Below are 20,444 nucleotides of genomic sequence, written 5' to 3'. Positions count from 1 at the left end.
TGAGGGTTTCTGTATTGGGATTTTAACAAATATTACATGTAGCAGTTATGAGAGAGCACAGGAGTTAAGGGAGCTGGATATGAATCTCCACTCTACTAATTACTACCTACGGGGCTTTGAGCAAATTACTTCATCTGTCTAGAACTCAGTTTCTTCATCAGTAAAATAAGAAAACTGAACTACATGATTTCTAGGGTGCCTCTGGACTCCAAATGGATTTAGAGTTGAAAAGCTAGCGGGATTTGGAATCAGAGGATGTACCTTAAAAATCCAGATGTCATACTTCCACGCAATTTGACCACAGGCAAGTGATTTAACCTCTCTGGGCCTCAATTACCTCATCTGTAAAATTAGGAGGTTGAACTAGATCACCTTTAAGGTCTCTTTCAGCACGATATTTAGAATCCCTATAATCCTACCACGTACACATCTTAGGAAACTCGTTTCACATGATGACTGAGTCAAGAAAATGACATTGGGTTATTCTGGTTCCATAACAAAGACAAACACACACACACACACACACACACACACACACACACACACACACACACACACACATCCTGTAAGTCATCAGAAATGAAACATGAAAATACAGTTGGGCCAAAATATTTCTTCTGAAACATCTGTTCTAACAACCAATTAACGTGATGACAGAGTCTACTGAAAGTAAAACAGATGACCATTTTGGTGCTGTTTTTAATACCTTATGTAATAAATAGTACAGGAAAAAGTTAGCCAATTTGTTTTGGCTGTACGTTTTCTATTATGAAATCTGTGCTTTCAAAGTAGCACAGGGTCCAATGAGCTAAAAAAAAAATAAAATTTTTCTAGTTGATTAGGAAAAGACCTTAAGAAATAATCAGAAAAAGGTCATTCACCCAAATTTGTCTTCATTCAGCATGAAAATTAAATAAAATCTTTCGTACAAGCTCACATTCTATTTTATTGTTTCAATTTTTAAATTTCCTTTGATAGCTTTATCATTAAATAAACAAAGAGATAAGAGAATAAAACAATAACTATACAGAAAATGAACTAAAAATGCTTCTGGAAAATGAGTACAGAAATGGTATCACAGACAGTAGTCCCATTCCACAAAGAATGAAATGTAAAATGACAGTTCTTTTTTCTCTTATCCTTTTCTCCAATTCTCAACAGCGGAAAATCCTACAAAATTTGAAGATCAAAGTGAATTCAAAAAAAGAAGAAAGCATTGTCTAGATGCATAGGTTCCCAAAGTGGGCCTTACTACCCTCTGGTGGGGTGCTGGAATGATGCCCCCCCCAGGCAGTAGTAGCCTCAGATGCAATTGGGTGGGGGGTGTTAAATAAAAATAAGGGTTAACCTAACCTAACCCCAGGGAGCCCTGAGTAATTTTTTTAAGGGGGGAGGTAAGCCAAATAAGTTTGGGAACCTCTGTTAAAGCAATGGCAAAAACAAGTTCTCTCATCTATATCTCACTGGGGTGTTCAGCTAAAACACCTCCAAAAGAGTATATGATGACTTAATCAACACAGCTGGGTAACACCAGTCTATATAAGACAAAGCAATAAATCAATCAATAAAACATTTATTAAGGTCCTACTATATGCCAGGCACTGTGCTAAGCACTAAGTATACAAAAAGAGGCAATGGGGGAGGCAACATGCAAACATATATATACATATGTATGTATATATATGTGTGTATATATGTATATATGTATGTATATGTGTATGTGTGTAAATATATATGTATATATGTGTGTATATATATAAAGCTATATATAGAATAAATATGAAATAATCAAGGGAAGGCACTGGAATTAAAAGGGGTTGGGGAAGGCTTCCTATAGAAGGTGGGATTTTAGTTGGGACTTAAAGGAAGCCAGGGAGGTCAGTAATTTAAGTGGAGAAGAGAAAGAGCATTCTAGGCATGAGGGACATTCAGAGAAAATGCCCAGAGTTAAGCATTTGTTTGTGGAACAGCCAGGAGATCAGTGTCACGGGATCAACGAGTATGCATCAAGAAGTAAGATGTAAGGTAGGAGGGGGCTAGGTTATAAAAGGCTTTGAATGACAAACAGAGCATTTGGCATTTGCTTCCGGAGGCAACAGAAAGCCACTACAGTTTATTGAGGAAGCGGGGGTGACATGGTGAGACTTGCACTTTAGGAAAATAACTTTAGTGGCTGAAAGAAGGGTGTATTGGAATAGGGAGAGCCTTGAAGTGGTCAGACTCACCAGCAGGTTATTGAACCAGTCCAGGTATGAGATGATGAGGAGCTGCACTAGAGTGGTGGCAGTATCAGAGGAGAGGAGACGTATTCAAGAGATGTTGCTAGGATAAAACTGACAGGCCTCAAATTCAAGAAATATTCAAAAATAACCCCAAAATTCTGAACATGAGAGACAAAAAAATTGGTTTTGCCACTAACAAAAATGATGAAATAATTAGAAAGATTATGTTTAGATTAAAAATAAACCTGGTTAGAGATATGATGAGCTTGTGATGCCCATCAAACAATTAGAATATATCCTCTAAACTGCTGAAAATAGTAGGCCAAACTCAGAAGAAAGGTCAAAGCTAGGGACATGGTATCTGTCCAGCAGTGGTAGCTGAATAAATTCTTGCTGACTTGAAGCTGCCGAGTGAATAAGATTGCCAAGGGAAGGTCTAAAAAGAAAGAAAAGGATGAAGGACAGAACCTTGGGAACCACATCAAAGGTTAGGGAAGACAGAGAGGTGGTTTGACTGGTAGGAAGAAAACCAGTAGTGTGGTGTCTGAAGCCAAAAGAAAAGAGATAATCTAGGAGGAAATATCACATTATAGAGATGGAATGAAAAAAGCCAAGAGACTTGTTAATTAAGAATTCAATGGTGCTCTTAAGAAAGCAATTTCAGACGAATAGTAGAAGCAGAAATCTGGCTACAAGATGCTTGAGGAGAGTACATACTGAGAAAAAAAATCAAATAAAAACTTTTTTTAAGTTTAGCATGAAAAAAGAAGAGATGGCAGATGGATGAGAAAGGCTGATAGAAAGGTTCAAGGGAAGGGTTTTTCTGTATTAAGACTGCAAATGTAGGCATACTTTTAATCAATCATCAAGCATTTATTGAGCACTTACTATGCACCAGGCACTGTGTTAAGCAATGGTAATAAGAAAGAAAAAGCAAAAACAGTCACTGTTTTTGTTTGACCTCAACAGAGGTGAAAATTTATATATAAATCAGCACATACATGTTAAGAATAGAGCATATGGAAGGAAACTTGAGAGGGGAAGATACTAACATGTAGAAGGACGATGAAGGCCTAGTAAAGGAGAGGAGGCTTGAGATGAGTCTAAAAGGAAGCCAAGAATTCTAAGAAGTAGAAGTGAGGAAGGAGATCATTCCAGGTACTGTATTTCCCCATGTATAAGATGCACCTTAATTTTGGGACCCAAAATTTGAAAAAAAAAATGTATTACATAAAGCTCATAGCTTTCAGGCATCTTTTGGGCAAGTCTGGTGTGTGTACACATGCTTAGTCCATTCCATTTCATGAACCTGAAGCACCAATTGTGTCCTCCTTTGAAATAAGTAACTTCTTTTTCATCAGCAATTCTTCTTGCCTCATGCTGAACCATCTTTGTGGACACAGGAATTCCAATTGCCCTTTGCTCTTCAATCCATATCTTCAATTCCCTCTCTAAATCAGGCCATTTTGCTGACTTGCCTCTCATGGCCTTCTTCTGTCATGGCATTTTCAGTGGGGTTTCTTCTTACCATAGCCAGTCTCAGATTGTTTTACCAGTGGGAGGAGGACCAAACTTATGTTCAGCAGCACAATTTCCATTCCAAACATAACCTAATATACCGGTAACAAATGCGAAACAATGAGCGCAAAGACAACAAGCTCAAAAAAGCGGGAAATTCAAGTAAAAGAAAAATCTACAACCACTGTGTAAGACACACCCCGTTTTTAGACCCCAAAATTTTTGGAAAAGGGTGTGTCTTATACATGGGGAAATACGGTATATCTAATAGTGTAAAGACACAGAGAAATAGGTGTGGTTTCACAGAAACCTGGAAACTCTTGTGAAAGAAATTATTTTACTATTACATTAATAACCAGTTATTAATTTGGGAAACAGGCTTTTCTCCTTTATTTCCTCATTTAAGGTCCAGCCCCTGTAAAAAGTTAGTCTCTAAAGAACATAACTGATTGGGAGATTGTCCAGCCCAAGGTACATGCTTTTCAGTCTTAGACACAACCCCACCCAACCAGGAGACCTTACTTCTGTCTGAGTGTGAACAGAATCCAGTCTAGGTGAGTTCTTACCCTGAGGAAAGGAGCCGCTGCCCTTGTACCCCTCCGGTAGACTTTAGGGTGACCCGACTCATGAAGGAGAAAACCAACTAGAGTGGTCTAAATGGAGATGGATTCACCTGTCCAGACTGCTGGAAGCCAACTTCTCAGCAGGAAATGAAGACTTCTAGCCCTCCTCCTCATTAAATGTCCACCAATTTTCACTTGTTAGGGGCATTACCTTTCAAAAAAAATATTTAAGGCTTTCAAGCTCTCCATGTTTTTGTCTTAGATTACTGAGAGAAATCACTGACCATCAATTTATTATTAACTAGTCTAATTAATAATTAAGTAACCAGAAACTCTGTTCTTGGGTTTTTTCATTCAACACACTTGTATGAACTGTTGCTGAGTAAAGCAAGCAGAACCAGAACAATTTATACTATAACAATATAATAAGGACAAAAAATTGGAAAGACAAGAATACTAATTGTGAGAAACGGTGGAAGCAATTTTGTTTCCACAGAGTTGAAAGTATGCCTCTCCCCTCCCTCCCTCCCTCCAGCTTTAGCAGAATGTAATTCAGGTGACAGAGCTGTGATCTAGCAGAGACCAGGCTTCTGGTCGGGTGAAAGGTTAGAGGCTTGTACGCATGCTTAAACGAGCCATTTGAGGAGGGCATGACGTAGGCAATCAGGGGGTTGCATCTGGCCAATGAAGAGCCTGGCAGGAGATTCGAATTGGGGATCAATAAATGGACTGGTGTCTGTCTGAGTCCTTGTACTCCCCTTACTCTGTTCAGGGGTACCCATTTATTCAGAATAAATAAATGTAAAATATGATTAAAATGTTCCTGGCTTCCAAACGAGTATTGTTTATTCCTAGACAATGTGAGTATATTTATAATATGATCAAGGGACTGACAAATCCCACTTGTAGAGGACAGATGATAAAGCATGCTACCCACCTTGTAACAGACAGGTACAGAACAAGACATATTTTTTGGAGATGGCCAATATGGAAATTTTCTTTTGCTTGACTATGACTGTTACAAGCCCTGCCCCCCTCCATAGTGGGATGGGGAGGGAAAGAAAAAATTTTTTAAATAGTTGGAGGAAGCATGAGAAAATCTGTAAGTAATCAGGAAGAAGCCAAAGGATAGAAAAAGGCATAAGATGTGAAGGGGGAGGAGGGGTGATAACAAGGAATTACATCTAATTAAGTTAATTTGGATATCATGTAAGGTACATGGAAAGATAGTGTGGTACAAAAGAAAGAACAATGGATCTGGAGTAAAATTCTACGTTCAAACCCTAGCTCTGTCATTTACTATCTATGTGACTTGGTCAAGTCATTTAGCTTCTCTGGGCCTCAGTTGACCCATCTAAAATATTAGTGATATGGGTAGCAACAATATCCTGACACCTCTTCCCCTTTTTTGTCTCCTCCTCCCCTAAGCAAGTTAGGCTATTTATTTATTTGAAACTGTCTTTGAGATTCAATTGCTTCAGGCCACTGACATGGTTGTCTGGGTAGACAACGAGGAAGCCAAAAAAGACAGGAAATAAGGGACTGGAGTGCCTCCCTGAGTTTTCAGACAGCATGAACAAGACTGGAAAGTTGTGCTAAATTGAATCAGTGCTTTATCATGTATGAACATCCTTTCCCTACTCTAAACACTTTTTCCCTGCTACAAGCTAAGTAAATTTCCTTTTGTTAACTATTACATAGATTAAAAGTTTCTTATTTTATTACAATTTTTTTACCTAAACTACTGAGTCAGGCTCAACCATTACAAGACAATTGGACCAGATGGTCTCTTAAGTTCCCTTTCCACCTCTAAATCTAAGTCTCACAATCCTTTCCACCTCTTAGATTCTATGAAACTCTGATAATAATGCAGATATCAGTGCAAGAGAACCACATTAAGAACCACATATACGTCTACTTTCATTCAGGATTCTTCAGCCCTCATGTCTATGACAAATGACACTGTGTCTCCTCAGTAAAGGTAACTTTGGGCCCTCATGGAATGCACTAGTTTCTCCTCTAGGAAGAAAAGAAGAATCTTTGAACTCTCAAGTCCCTGCTGTTTCATGGAACACCTGCTGCTGATGAGAAGCAGGCATTGATTTGATGGATACCAGCTGTTAAGAACAAAATACAAAAGGTATCCTACAATTGCTTCCTTAATGAAAAGCAGTGTCATCTGGTTGGGATAGGCCCACTTCAAGGAAACAACAAGAGGCCTGCTTTTTTCCTTAAAAAGCAAAAATACACTGATCCCTTTGGCCCTCCACACCACCAGAGCCAAGTTTCATTTCCACATCCATTTACCGAAAATTCTTTCACACCTACTAGGAGAAGTAAGGGATCTTATGTAATCAAAAGCTCTACAGCACAGCCAAATTCTGCCAGAAACCATTTGCTTTTGCTGCCAGAGCTGCGTTGGACAAAGTAAAGAAATATCAGCCTCTTTCTTCCCCTGCCCCTCTCAAAGTCAGAGCATGAAAAAAATCACTTGTTTGTTTCCTTCAGTTCCAAATCACTTGTTTCCTTCAATTCTATATTTCGTTTACCAGAACTGGACATGTTAATGAATGTTCTTGTTATGTCATGTGAGAAAAATCCCTCCATTAAAAAAAAAACACTCAACTTTTTTATATGAAGAAACAAAACAATCTTCCATTTATTTTTAAATAAAAATGGGGATAGGAATGGAAACTCCTGAGTGAGGAAATTCCCTCTACTAATGCAGGTCAGCCCATATTCTCCAATTTTTTGTCTTAGAGGATAGTCTAATTCAGTAACTTATCCAGAGTCACATAGCCATTATGTGGCAGAGGCAACCAGGTCTTCCTGGTCTAAGGCCAGCTCTATATCTACTAAGCCATGCTGCCTCTCCATAAAGGAATACAGAATAAACAAAATACAACAAATATAAAAGTTCACAGCATCATAAATTAAGTCCATTGGAAACAAAGTTCAAAGTTCCAGCAAACAGAAAGAATAATGAGGTCATCTAGTCCATCCTCCTTATTTTACAAGTAAGCAACTAAAGCTCAAGAAGCTACCCAAAGTTACACTGTCAATAATCTCCAGTATCAGGTTTTGAATCCAAGTCATTGGACTCTTAACAAAGTGCTCTTTCCCTTGGTAGATCAAGCTTATTTAAAAAGAAGACTGTCCTTAAGTATAACTGATACTTAGTATGATTCTAGTCACAGGACATAGGACACAGACATATGAGTCTAGTCTAGGACAAAGTGGACAGTTATACATAAGGACTCATAAAGAATGAGAGAGGACTACAACATGTGAAAAATTAGACTACAAATTAAAATTAAACATAGGCTTCCCCACCCCACCCCCCAAAAAAAACACTTCACAGGCTATGGGAACATAGAGCAACAATGAACACACTAAGGGAAAAATATCAAAAATTCACGAGACAACAAACTGGAGACCTGCCTTCGTCCTGCATCTGCCAAAGCCCACTATCTTATTTTCTATGTGCCCTTCTATCTCCTCCGCTCAAGTAAGAAATCTGATCTTTGACTATAAGAATACATACAGTTAGAAGAAGAGAAATAAGATAGTTGAAAGAAATAATACAGGACCCTAATCAGATAAGGAAATATTTATTTACAATGATGGAAACCTTGAATATATATTAACATTTTAAGCAAAGAAAACTGGTTAAATTACATGAGAAAAAGAGATTCTGTTGTCACCACCTCTTCAAGAGGACAGGACTTTTTTTTTTTGAAAGCCATTGTTTAGAAACAACTATTACAAAGTAAAATATTATGCATGTTACCATGAAGCAAAAGCACAGGAAAATGAACGGAAACTTTCTTCCCGGTCTAAGGAAGACAAAGGCTTAAACATTCAATAAATAAAGGATATTTCAAATCCCCCACAAGCCACTTTCTCCTTTTTGACTGATATCCCATGAGAAAGAATCAGTCTGAGCTAGAGAAAAGCAGCCCTACTTAAAAGGCAATGAGATTTAATATGCCAGGTACAGGTTTGGAACCACACCAAGTTCTGCTATATACAGGCTCACTTATTAAAGTACAGCATTTTATTAATAGAGAGAAGGCGTAAATCCTGGTCCTTGGTTTACGCACTTGTAAACTGGGCCAAGAGAGCCCTACTTGAGGCAGCCAGGAGGAGAAGTGGACGCAGTGAAGGTAGACTAGTGAACCTAAGTTCAAATCTAGCCTCAGACACTAGTTACATGATCATTTATGTGATCTTTAGCAATAAAATGAGGAATATGGACTCTATACCCTCTAAATTCCTTTCTAGTTCTAAATCTATGATATCATGATCCTACTCTTCCTTAGAGGAAGGTGTTCAAGATTAAGAAGGAGCTATCATTGGCCTTTGAAACAAAACAAAAGACAACCTGAAACTGGTCAAGTAACTCACAAAGCAGAATTAGTCTTCAGCCTCCAGCTCCAGCACTGTCTCCACTATACCAAGCTGCCTTCAGGGATGCAATGTTGGCCCCCTCACCTGATAACAAGGAGCATAGAAGACCATAGAATAATAAATAGATTTGGAGCTGGAAAAGGTGATTTGAAATCATCCATTCCAATCCCTTCACTTTACAGAGGAGGAAACTAAGTCCCAGAGGAGGACACTAAATCACCCTCAGTCCCAAAGCCTGGTGTGCTAACATAGGAGTTAACTGAACACATTGTTGTGTATAAGGTGATATAAATTTGTTTTTTTTTTCTTTCAAGATACAAGTTCCCAGGATCATGGCCCATAAACAGCCCCAATGCACATTGCACATCACAGATAATATAAACATTTGAGTTTAACCTGTGAACACCACACTGCACCTGCCCTAAGCCAACACATCATGATATAACTAAAGTTAATGTAAACTTATGAGCTCATTGTTTGCATGATGCCTTCTTTGTCTGCTTCTCTATAAATTAAAGGACTACTGGTCAGTAAGTGAGGATTTGCAGAATAAGAAATGAGGAACGCTGGGGATGCTGTAGGGGCAGATGGATGCCCCCTCCCCACCTCGTCTCAACCTGTCATCATCAAGAATAAAGTAATATGACCCCCTTATCTCTAGTCTCTGCTGTTGCCCTTCTGAAGTCTGCCAGGCAGGAACTAACGAATCAGAGGGAGAGGATTCAGGAGCAAAGAGTACTTCCAAGGTAAACAGTTGTCTCCGAATGAGCTTCCCTAGGGCATAGTAACCAAAGTCCTGTGGAGGGTCAGGAGCGCAGCCTAAAGAGGAAGGAAGATTTACTCAAAGACTTACTCAAAATTGGATAATCTTAGATTTAGCCGGTAGATGAAAACAACGTCAATTTAACTAGGACTTACCAAGCTGTTGTAACATTATTTTGATTTGGAAGGGGCCTTAAGAAATGATCTAGTCCAATTTCTCTGACCCCTCCCTTTTACAGATAAGAAACTGAAACCCAGAAAGGTCATTCATGTATGGTAACAGAGGTAATAGAACCACTTCCCCACTATGCACTCACTCCTCAGCGCTTTGCAATCTGGCCTCCAAACTCTACTCTCTATCACTCTACTGAAACTACATTCTTCTATAAGGTTAGCAATGATTCTTAATTGCTCAATCAATTGCTTTTCTCAGTCCTCATCCTCCTAAAACTTTCTGCAGCTTTCAAGACCACTGACCATCCCTTTCCTCCTAGACACTCTCTCCTTCCTTTGTTTCTGTGATACTACTCTTTACTAATTTTCCTCTGACCTTAGAAGTGAGTAAAAAACAAAGCTGTGATTCCATTCCAGGTATTCTGACTCTAAAGCCAGTACCCTTTTTACTACTACCATCTGGAAGTCTTCTGTGCTGCAATTTGACCTCAAAGAAAAATTAAAGGAACAGTTAAAGTATCAGGTATATTCTCCCTACTTTACCTCTACCAAATGAAAATCTCTTAAAATTAAACATCTGAGGGAGAATTCTAAAGGAATGATCAGTTGGGCCCAGCTACTTTTGAAAATCCAAGGAATACAAACCCAGAAACAATAACCATTAGTATTCTTCAGCTTTCCTCACAATGTTTCTGAACCTAGTGGGTGTGTTCAATAAATATCAAATAAATGAATTATTAGATATTAAAGTTAAGTGTTAAAGAGTTCATCCTATTTCTTACTTCAGTTCCAATAAACACTGTTCATAATATGTGAAATGTTCCATCACAACTTCTTCCAAGGCTTAATTAAAAGACTCTTAAATATTAAAAAAAAAACTACTATTAGCTAAAGAAATAATTTTTACCTAATTTTTATGAAACTTATTTTTCAACCTGGAATTAGAGTTGTCCAGCACTATTAAGAACTTTTTCAAAGAGAAAACATTCTGCTAAAAGGTTAACAATTACACTAGCAGTGTTAGGCAAATAGGGTAAAGTAAAATGAGATCATGGAAAAAGGACAACCTAAGATAAACACAGAATTTCATTACTAACAAGAGTTACTTTGCATTCACTATTCTGTTATCACCATTCACAACCTACACCATAAAAGAAAACTACGACCAGATCCAGGGAAAGAAAGTTAATTTCAATTACTAAACAGAGCCTCCCTGGACCAAAGTTGAGCCACCTAACGAAGCTGTATCTGTACAACATGACTTGAAAAATCAAAAAATGCCCAGAAACTTAAAAACCAGATAACCAAATCTGACATCTTGCCCTTTCTTAAAGAACTTAAAAAGTGAATGTCTGGAGGTTTTGTAACTAATTTTCTATCTTTTTTATCAGAGTTTTTTTTTTAAATAATAACTAATGGAAATAGAATAAGGAGGGAAAAGAAAAAGTGAAGAAAGGGGCCAAATAATAAACAGTTTGGTGATCTAATGACACCACTAATTGGTGAATCATCTACTAACATGAAAATACTTTACAGTAATACAATCTAGTACCTGGAGGAAGTAATTTCTATCACTATTTAAAATCAAAAGACACAGAAAGTAAGCCTGATCCTCCCAATAAGAAAGGCAGAAGAGTAAGAAAACAGGATATCATTAACCTACAGATATATTTTCCATAACATATGACAGTAGTTCTCCAATTTTCTGCTGTGATGGAAACCTTTACTTTAAATAATACTAAAAAAAACACTCAGATAACAAAACTAATATTTTTTAAATCATATTTTGGGATGTATTATATTAGAAATTGATCAATTGTAGTATAAATTGATATGAACATAGCAAATTTTGCCAAAACTTATGAAAAAGAAGAAAACGTTACATATTTACACAGATTTTATATTTGAGAACAATATTAGGTAAAATTACCTTATATAATTACCTTACATAATGCTATACAATTTTCATTACTTACCACACACGCCCATATTTGGAGGTATTTTTTCTGATCATCATATTTCTATTTTTGAAAATTCCAGAGTTTTATTTCTAAATCCACTGTTATTTGCATTTATAACATTTGCAGAACTACAATCTACTTCATATTTACAGTCAAATAAACTAAGATGACAAATGGGTATTTATTATTTACACAAACTCCAAAGAGACTGACTAATAATCAATATACTATGGATCATAATTGGGTATATTCAGTGATTGATTCTAGACCAATAAGAAGCCAACTTCTCTGTCCCATGATCAATTTCACTTACTCTAATGCAAACTATGGGGCAGCTAGGCAGTGGTGGGATTCAGCTGGTTCGTACTGGTTCAGTAGAACGGTTACCTAATTTTAAGTTGAATTCAGCAGTTAGCAGGGGTGGGGCCTGCACCCCCCATGTCAGCGCCTCAGCTCAGTTCTGTGAAGAACGGGTTGTTAATTCATTTGAATCTCACCACTGCAGCCAGGTGGCACAACGAATAGAGAGCCAGGCCTACAATGAGGAAGAATCCTCTTCCTGAGTTTAAATCTGGCCTCAGACACTTACTAGCTGTGTGAACTAGGCAAGTCACTGTCTGTCTCAGGTTCCTCAGGTACTTACTAGCTGTGTGAACTAGGCAAGTCATTTAACCCTGTTTGTCTCAGGTTCCTCATCTGTAAAATAAGCTGAAGAAGGAAATGGCAAAGTACTCTATTATTTTTGCCAAGAAAAGATGGATACAACTGAAAACAACAAAAAAAAAGAAAATGTAAACCATACCTCACAGAGTTATTTGTGAGGATTAAGAAAGCTAATGTTTAAAAAAAAATTAGTTCTTTAGTTTTTATGGCTCAATGTGGCATCTGACTTAGTACAAGCAATAGTTTGGTCTCTGAAAATGTTCCACTTCCATGTCCAATATCAATACAGTTTATTGGTGGAGTTTGCAAAGTCTGTACTTACGAGCATTTGCTTTCTGATGGTCCATGAAAGATTGCAAGCCTCTGATTTTAGTTCTAGCCGCCACGTCTTTCTAGGTTTTTTGGTAGGTTATCAATTTGGGTATCTGCAATGATGTGTTAGGCATCTTCTTGCATAATTTCCACTGACCATTAAGTCAGGCCTCCACAAAGATAATCCTTCTGAAATTCCTGGTAGCAATAACCTTGTCCTTAATTGTCATCATAAACCACCCCATGTCTGTAAACACATCTGAATGATTCAGTTACCTGTTGAAAGCATTTTTTCTGGCATACTACTGGCTAAGTTCATGCAATAGTGCACATAGCAGTCCTTTTGACTGGATGTTAGCAACTTCAGAGGCTCTTAACAGGAGGCAAAACACTTGTGATTACATTCAATAAAACCAATCAGTCTTTATTAATGCTCAATGAAGTGACTGCTTATTTCAAAAGTATTTCCCCAAGCTTATAATTCCTTTAAAATGCTGTCCATCCTTGGTACCTTGCCTTGCTCTCTTCTCACTCTATAATCTATTTTATATCCTAAGTACATGCCATGTAATAGAGCAGAAATTTAATAAATGCTTGTTGGTTGATTGGATTGTTCCAAGTGCTGAGTGACATCGTTGTCCATTTACTAATACTTTCTGCTTCCATAATGTCACTAATCAGGGATGAGGAAATTGCATGAACCTTTAAACCTCTTAAACACTTTAAAAGTTCCTCCTTACTTTACTACTATACTTCTCCTTTGCTTACCCATTATACTGTACCCAAGGTAGCTTCTCTTTCCGAACCTCAAAGATCTCTCTTCTTCTTCTTCAATAAATGCTGAAAATGGTCTTCTTGTAGATATGTATATAACTCATATGCCAATTAAATTAACCATTTTCATCTAACCAACAGGGGAATTTGAACTTTCTTGTGTTTATATGTAGTCATTACTTTGAGGTTTACCAAAAAAGCTTAATATTAAAATAACTAGAATTTTATGTGGATATTTACAAATAGTACCATTAAAGTCTTATTCCAATCCTTCATTTTGGGGTATAAGTGATTCTATGTTCTCAAAGGCTATGTTAATGGAGTACAGTCTATAGAAGGTCCTACAGTCAGAAAGACTTCAGTATGGGGCCCAGCACTGTCTGGGGGAAAAAACCTGAGTTCACAGAGGCTCATCACCAGATTGGCCACAGTATAATTTTTGGCTACACAAAAACTTCCAAAGATCATTTACCAAATAGTAAAGGGGTTTCAATAAGTGTTGCTAGAGGGGGTGGAGCCAAGATGGCAGAATAAAAGCAGAGACTTGCTTGAGCCCTCCCCCAAATCCCTCCAAACACCTGTGAAGAATGACTTTAAACAAATTCTAGAGCTACAGAATGCAAGAAATGACAAAGTGAAACAAGTCTCCAGCCCAAGATAGGCTGGATAGTTGCTGGGAAAGGTCTATCACACCATGCTTGGAGCTGAGCGCAGCCCAGCTTGGGCACTGCCACAAACCCAGCCATTGCAGACTGGGTGGAGCAGACCAGGTAGAGCAAGCCTCAGGGCACGGAATCACTGAGCTGTGGTGGTTTCCAGGCTTCTCAACCTGCAAAGGCCAAAGACAACTTACTAATCTGGGTTGCAGTCCTGGTTGGTGGTCTGCGGTGAAGAGGAGTGCTGGTGTGGCAGAGCTTGTGGTGGCTGTAGAGAGTGAGTCCTCCTGGCAGTTACAAGGCAGAAAAGAGTACTTGAGATCACTTACAGGCCAAAAGAGGAGTAAACACCTCTCACTGGATCATACCACCTCAGAAGAACTGAAAATTTACAGGTGCCTAGAAGTAGCTCCGAAAACAGCAGCGTAAAACCCCTGAAGCTTAGGACAGAACACTCTCCACTCTGGAAGCAGTCATACCTTGACAAAGAGATCAAAAGTCAAGTAATTGCCTGAGAAAATGAGCAGACAACATTAAAAACTCAGACTACAGAATCTTACTTTGGCAACAAAGAAAATCAAAACATACAGCCAAAACATACAGACAACAAAGTCAAAGATCCTATATCAAAAGCCTCCAAGAATAATATGAATTGGTCTCAGGCCATGGAAGAGCTCAAAAAGGATTTGGAAAATCAAGTAAGAGAAGTAGAGGAAAAATTGGGAAGAGAAATGAGAGTGATGCAAGAAAGTCATGAAAAACGAGTCAACAGCTTGCTAAAGGAAACCCAAAAAAATAATGAAGAAAATAACAACTTAAGAGACTAACTGAAATGGCAAATGAGGTCCAAAAAGTCAATGAGGAGAAGAATGCCTTAAAAAGCACAATTGGCCAAATGGAAAAAAGAGAGCCAAAAACTCAGTTATTCCTTAAAAACTAGAATGGAGCAAATGGAAGCTAATGACTTTATGACAAATCAAGAAATTATGAAACAGAACCAAAAGAATGAAAAGAACAGAAGACAATGTGAAATATCTCACTGGAAAAACCATTGACCTGGAAAATAGATCCAGGAGAGATAATTTTAAAATTATGGAACTACCTGAAAGCCATGATCAAAAAAAGAGCCTAGACATCATCTTTCAAGAAATTATCAAGGAAAACTGCCCTTATATTCTAGAACCAGAGGGTAAAACAGAAATTGAAAGAATCCACCAAACACCTCTTGAAAAAGATCTCCAAAATTCCTAGGAATATTGTCACCAAATTCCAGAGCTCCCAGATCAAGGAGAAAATACTGCAAGCAGCCAGAAAGAAACAATTTGAGTATTGTGGAAACAATGCTAGAACACAAGATCTAGCAGCTTCTACATTAAGGGATCGAAGGGCTTGGAATATGATATTCCGGAGGTCAATGGAGCTAGGATTAAAACCAAGAATCACCTACCCAGCAAAACTGAGTATCATGCTCCAAGGCAAAATATGGAATTTCAATAAAACAGAGAACCTTCAAGCTTTCTCAGTGAAAAGACCAGAGTTGAATAGAAAAATTTGACTTTCAAATACAAGAATCAAGAGAAGCATGAAAGATAAACAAGAGAAATCAAACGGGACTTAGTAAAGTTGAACTGTTTTATTTACATTCCTTCATGGAAAGATGATGTTTGTAATTCATGAGACCTTTCTTAGTATTAGGGTAGTTGAAGGGAATATACATATATATAGACAGCAGGCACAGGGTGAGTTGAATATGAAGGGATGATATCTAATATATATATATATATATATGTGTGTGTGTGTGTGTGTGTGTGTGTATACATTATATATATATACACATATATATATATAATATATTGAGAAAGGGAGAGATAGAATGGGATAAGTTGTCTCACATAAAAGTGCCAAGAAAAAGCAGTTCTGTTGGAAGGGAAGAGGGGGCAGGTGAAGGGGAATGAGTGAATCTTCTCTCATCGGATTTGACCTGAGGAGGGAATAACATACACACTCAATTGGGTATCTTACCCCACAGGAAAGTAGGGTGTAGGGCATAAGAAAGGGAAGATGACAGAAGGAAGGGCAGATCAGGGGAGGAGGTAATCAAAAGCAAACACTTTTGGAAAGAGACAGAGTCAAGGGAGAAAACTGAATAGATAGGATGGAGGGAAATATAGTTAGTCTTTCACAACATGACTATTATGGAAATGTTTGCATAATGATACATGTGTGGCCTGTGTTGAATTGCTTGCCTTCTCAGGGAGGGTGGGTGGTGAGGGAAGAGGGGAGAGAATTTTTAACTCAAAGTTCTAAACGCAGATGCTCAAAAAAAAAAAAGTTGTTTTTGCATGCATCTAGGAAATAAGATATACAGGCAATGGGGTATAGAAATCTATCTTACCCTACAAGAAAGTAAGGGGAAAGGGGATGGGGGAGAGGAGTGCGGTGGGGTGACAGAAGGGAGGGCTAACTAGGGAACGGGGCAACCAGAATACATGTCATCTTGGAGTGGGGGGGGAGGGTAGAAATGGAGAGAAAATTTGTAATTCAAAATCTTGTGGAAATTAATGTTGAAAACTAAAAATATTAAATATAAAATTAGAATTTAAAAAATAAAAAAATAAAATCCAAAAAATGGAGGATTTTATATTTGATACTAAAGTTAATAGGGAGTCACTGGATTTTACTAAGTGACTAATATGGTCAGACTTTGGTTTATATCATTCTCAGTTCTTTTCATGGGTAACAATAACGAACTGAAGGCTGAGCAACACCATAAGGGATTTAAACTATCTCTCTGGAAGATGACATTTTGTTTCAGTAACTCTTGACATCATTATATTGGTGGTATGTTTCATTATTATTATTGTTAATAATAACAGCTACTGCTTTGAGGTTTGCAAGCACTCAATAAATCCCATCTCATTAGATCCTCACAACAACCCTGAGAGGTCAGTGTTGTTATTATCTCCATTTTACAGTTGAAGAAACGAGGCAGACAAGTTAAGTGGCTTAAGCAGGATCACACAGCTATTGAGTGTCTGAGGCAAGACTTGCATTCAGGTCTTCCAGACTCCAGGTCTAGCACTCTATCTACTGCACCACCTTTCCTATTTGTACATCAAATATTTTACCAATTTCATCATACTTGCATTTATTTTATATATTTGCAGTACATGATTAAACTGCAAGTATGGACGCAAATCAAAGGTTTCCTGGTAATCTATCAATGCAGTGTAAATGCTAGGGCATTTTCAGGTTCCTTCCTCAGTAATTACCAAATCAATAAGTTGCTCTTTATACCCCCAGCACAACTTTTCCATTCTGAATCCAACAGTTTCCTTTAAGTGTTTATAGATTTTTTTACAGATAAAATCTGTGAATACTTGGTATAAAATACACAAATACAGAATTCATCTGTATTTGGAGGTCACTGGTATTCTTGGGTTTTTTGTAATAAATATGTGATGCCTTCTATTAAGAAAGATGAAATGATGCCTGCACAGGAAGAGACACTGGTAAAGTGCTTAGCTAATAATACATGACCTACTGTAAAGTTTTTGACCCACCGATTACAGATCTTATCAAGACTCACCACTGTCCAGTTATGCACAGAAGCTCTAGCTTCTGTCATCTCCCTTGATATAGCCACTTGGTCATTCGTCATATAAATGGTACAGAAGCTTTGTGTTTAACATCCAACCCAACTTATGTAACCCTGTTGGATTATTTTTATTGCTATTATTGTTATTGTTCTCTCCATCCACCCAACAAAATGTAGGAGAACAATAAATGCAGTGAAGAAGACAAATATGTTTGATGTGTGTGCTTATTTCACATGACGACTCTTTCTTTAGTGAAATCTCTTGCACTGCTTTAAGGATACCCTGGGTTCCATAGTACATACTTTGAGATATTCTGGTATAAGGAATGAGGAAGAATTAAAAGAGAAAGCATGGTTTAGTAGAAAGAATACTGCAATGGGAGTCATGAGATCTAGGCTCTAGTCCAAACTCTGTCATTCATTTAATTTCTCTGAGACTTTCATCTTCTATAAAATTAATAGATCACATTACATGCCCAAGTCCCTTTATGATTCTATGAAAAGAATTCATTCCCAGATCAAAGGGCTAATGTATGGAAAGCACTTTGCTTTCCACATTAGAGTTTTCTTAACTACATATTTCCTGAATATGAAATCTCCAAAGAATCAAAGGTGAGATAACAAGTCACTATATGCAACCCAACAGCCCATTCACAAAACTACAGGCACTACTTCCACTTAGTACCAGAATAGATTCCTGTACTACCTTAAAGTATGATAGATAATTTCCATAATTATTGCTCATGGAGAGAATAGGTTTTAGGGGAATGACTCTCCATATGACATAAGCATATATTCATTTCAAGTGAAGAATCTTAAAACAACAGAAAAGGAATTTTTCGTCTCCACCCTTGGGAGAAGGTACTATTTCAGAGGTGGTGAGTGAGACCTCTCTCTCCCACCAAAAAAAAAGAAAAAAACAACAACAAAAAACCCAACAACACTTTTTTATTAAAGTCTTTACTCTATAAAATGTAAACGACCACAGGAAACTAGCAAAGATAACACAAGAGAATAAAATCTGCATTTCAATGCAAGAGTAGAGAAAAATAGTTTAGATGTTATGAATGATGAGCTAAATATACCCTGAAAAAGTAATAGTCACATATGGTTATTAACATATTGTATTTTGGAAAATGGTACACTGCCACTGTGCATGCCCTACCCACATGTTTCACAAGTACAGCTTGCTACTTTTAAAAATAGGGCTGCCTTGGCATAAGCAGTACAGATGAGTAGTAAATAGAGAGCCAACAGAGTTGTGATACCACAATGTTCTTGTCTTTTGCACATGCTATATGCCAAACTGTACATTCTAACTTCAAATCTAAACCATAAGAACATGCCAGGAAAAAAGTATATTGTCTGATTTTCTTAAACTATTAGCAGTAAAGCCTAGTTTTGATCTGTAAACTGAGAAAACGGGTAAATGTTACATTTAAGAAAATTAAAAGTAAATTTCTAACTTTAAAATTATAACTCCTTCCAAGGAACATATCCATAACCACTAAAGTTATCTGCTCCCAATATTTTTACACAAAATAAATGAATTCATGAAGGCATTCAATTACTGGTTTTTAGGGTTTCACCAAAACTAACAATGTACTATTTCTAAAAGTACAAAGGCACATTTAGTCCTAGGCAATGCTAGCATTATAAGATTGTTATTTATCATCTGGACCCTAAAGAACAGTGCAAGATCCTGTGCTAAACAATAAAGCTTCTTTTAATATTAATGTGAAAAGGACGAAGCTTTCACTTCAGGAAATATAAATATATACATATAAATATATCTCAATCAGTGGGACAAGAAAAATATTAAATTGACAAATTATCCTACTTTATATCTAAAGCAACAACTGATTGTTTAGGTAACAGTTTGTTTCTTGACTACAAGCTATTTGTGGTCACTAAAAATGAGAAACTTGGGATATTATAGGCTTTACGTTTCAAAGTAAAAAGCTAAGCTCAGTTAAAACCATCATTTGCTATATCCCTGTTAAAAAGATACATAGCTTGGAAACTATTTTAGGACATATAAAATAAACCCAGGATAATTAATGAACTTGAACTTGGTAATAGTTCCTGCTGAGTCTGGAAAAGGAAAGGGGAAAGGGGAAAGGGGAGAGGAGAGGGGAGGGAAGGGGAGATGGGAGGGGGGAGGGGAGATGGGAGTGGGGAGGAGAAAGGAGGGAAAGGAGAGGAGAGGGAGGAGAGGGGAAAGGAAAAGGAAAGGGAAAAGGAGAAGGAGAAGGAGAGGAAAGGAAAAAGGAAAGGGGAGAGAGGAGAGAGGGGACAGGGGACAGGGGACAGGGGAGAGGGGAGAGGAGGGGAGAGGAGAGGAGGAGAGGGGAGAGTAGGGGAGGGGAGGGGAGAGGAGGGGAGGGGAGAGGGGAGGAACAGACGTTCTTGAAAAGATATGAAAATGCTTACCTCATCAGCACATATATTAAAACTGGAACTATACTGAGATTAGGATGACCATTGTACAAGGGTGACATGCAAATCTGGGGAATGTTCCACATTTTTCTGAATATGTTGTGCAGAATGAAAAGTGCATCCACCTGCATCACTGGTGAGAGTAAAGAAAAGGTAGCCAACTCTGCCTTTATAGAACAGGTACAGAAATGAAGCTTTAAAGCAGTATACATGACAGAGCCCACAGATGAGTACTGCATGCAGCTGCTAAAGGAATTTGATGGGAAGACTCTTGTCTCTGTTACCAGGGAAGGGTTAGAACTTCAAGAAAAAGAAGATGAAATTTTTAAAAATGGAGGATACCAAGACAAAATTCAAGAATTTATGCAAGCTAATGAAATAAATTCTAGACA

At 37.6% G+C, this 20,444-nt stretch overlaps 1 protein-coding gene and 1 non-coding gene across 2 annotated transcripts in view; one reads left to right on the top strand and one right to left on the bottom strand.

Moving 5' to 3' along the window:
* DTD1 (D-aminoacyl-tRNA deacylase 1) overlaps positions 1-20,444 on the bottom strand; it is a 202,705-nt gene that overhangs the window by 96,564 nt on the left and 85,697 nt on the right. The window lies entirely within an intron of this gene.
* LOC118845146 lies at positions 20,039-20,142 on the top strand. Its single transcript, XR_005010025.1, has one exon. It is a non-coding gene; the product is annotated as a U6 spliceosomal RNA (small nuclear RNA).

This window comes from Trichosurus vulpecula, chromosome 3 (genome assembly GCF_011100635.1).
Source record: "Trichosurus vulpecula isolate mTriVul1 chromosome 3, mTriVul1.pri, whole genome shotgun sequence".
NCBI classification, from domain to species: domain Eukaryota; kingdom Metazoa; phylum Chordata; class Mammalia; order Diprotodontia; family Phalangeridae; genus Trichosurus; species Trichosurus vulpecula.
The sequence above is the reverse complement of the archived record's forward strand: the minus strand, read 5'-3'. Positions and strand labels throughout refer to the sequence as shown.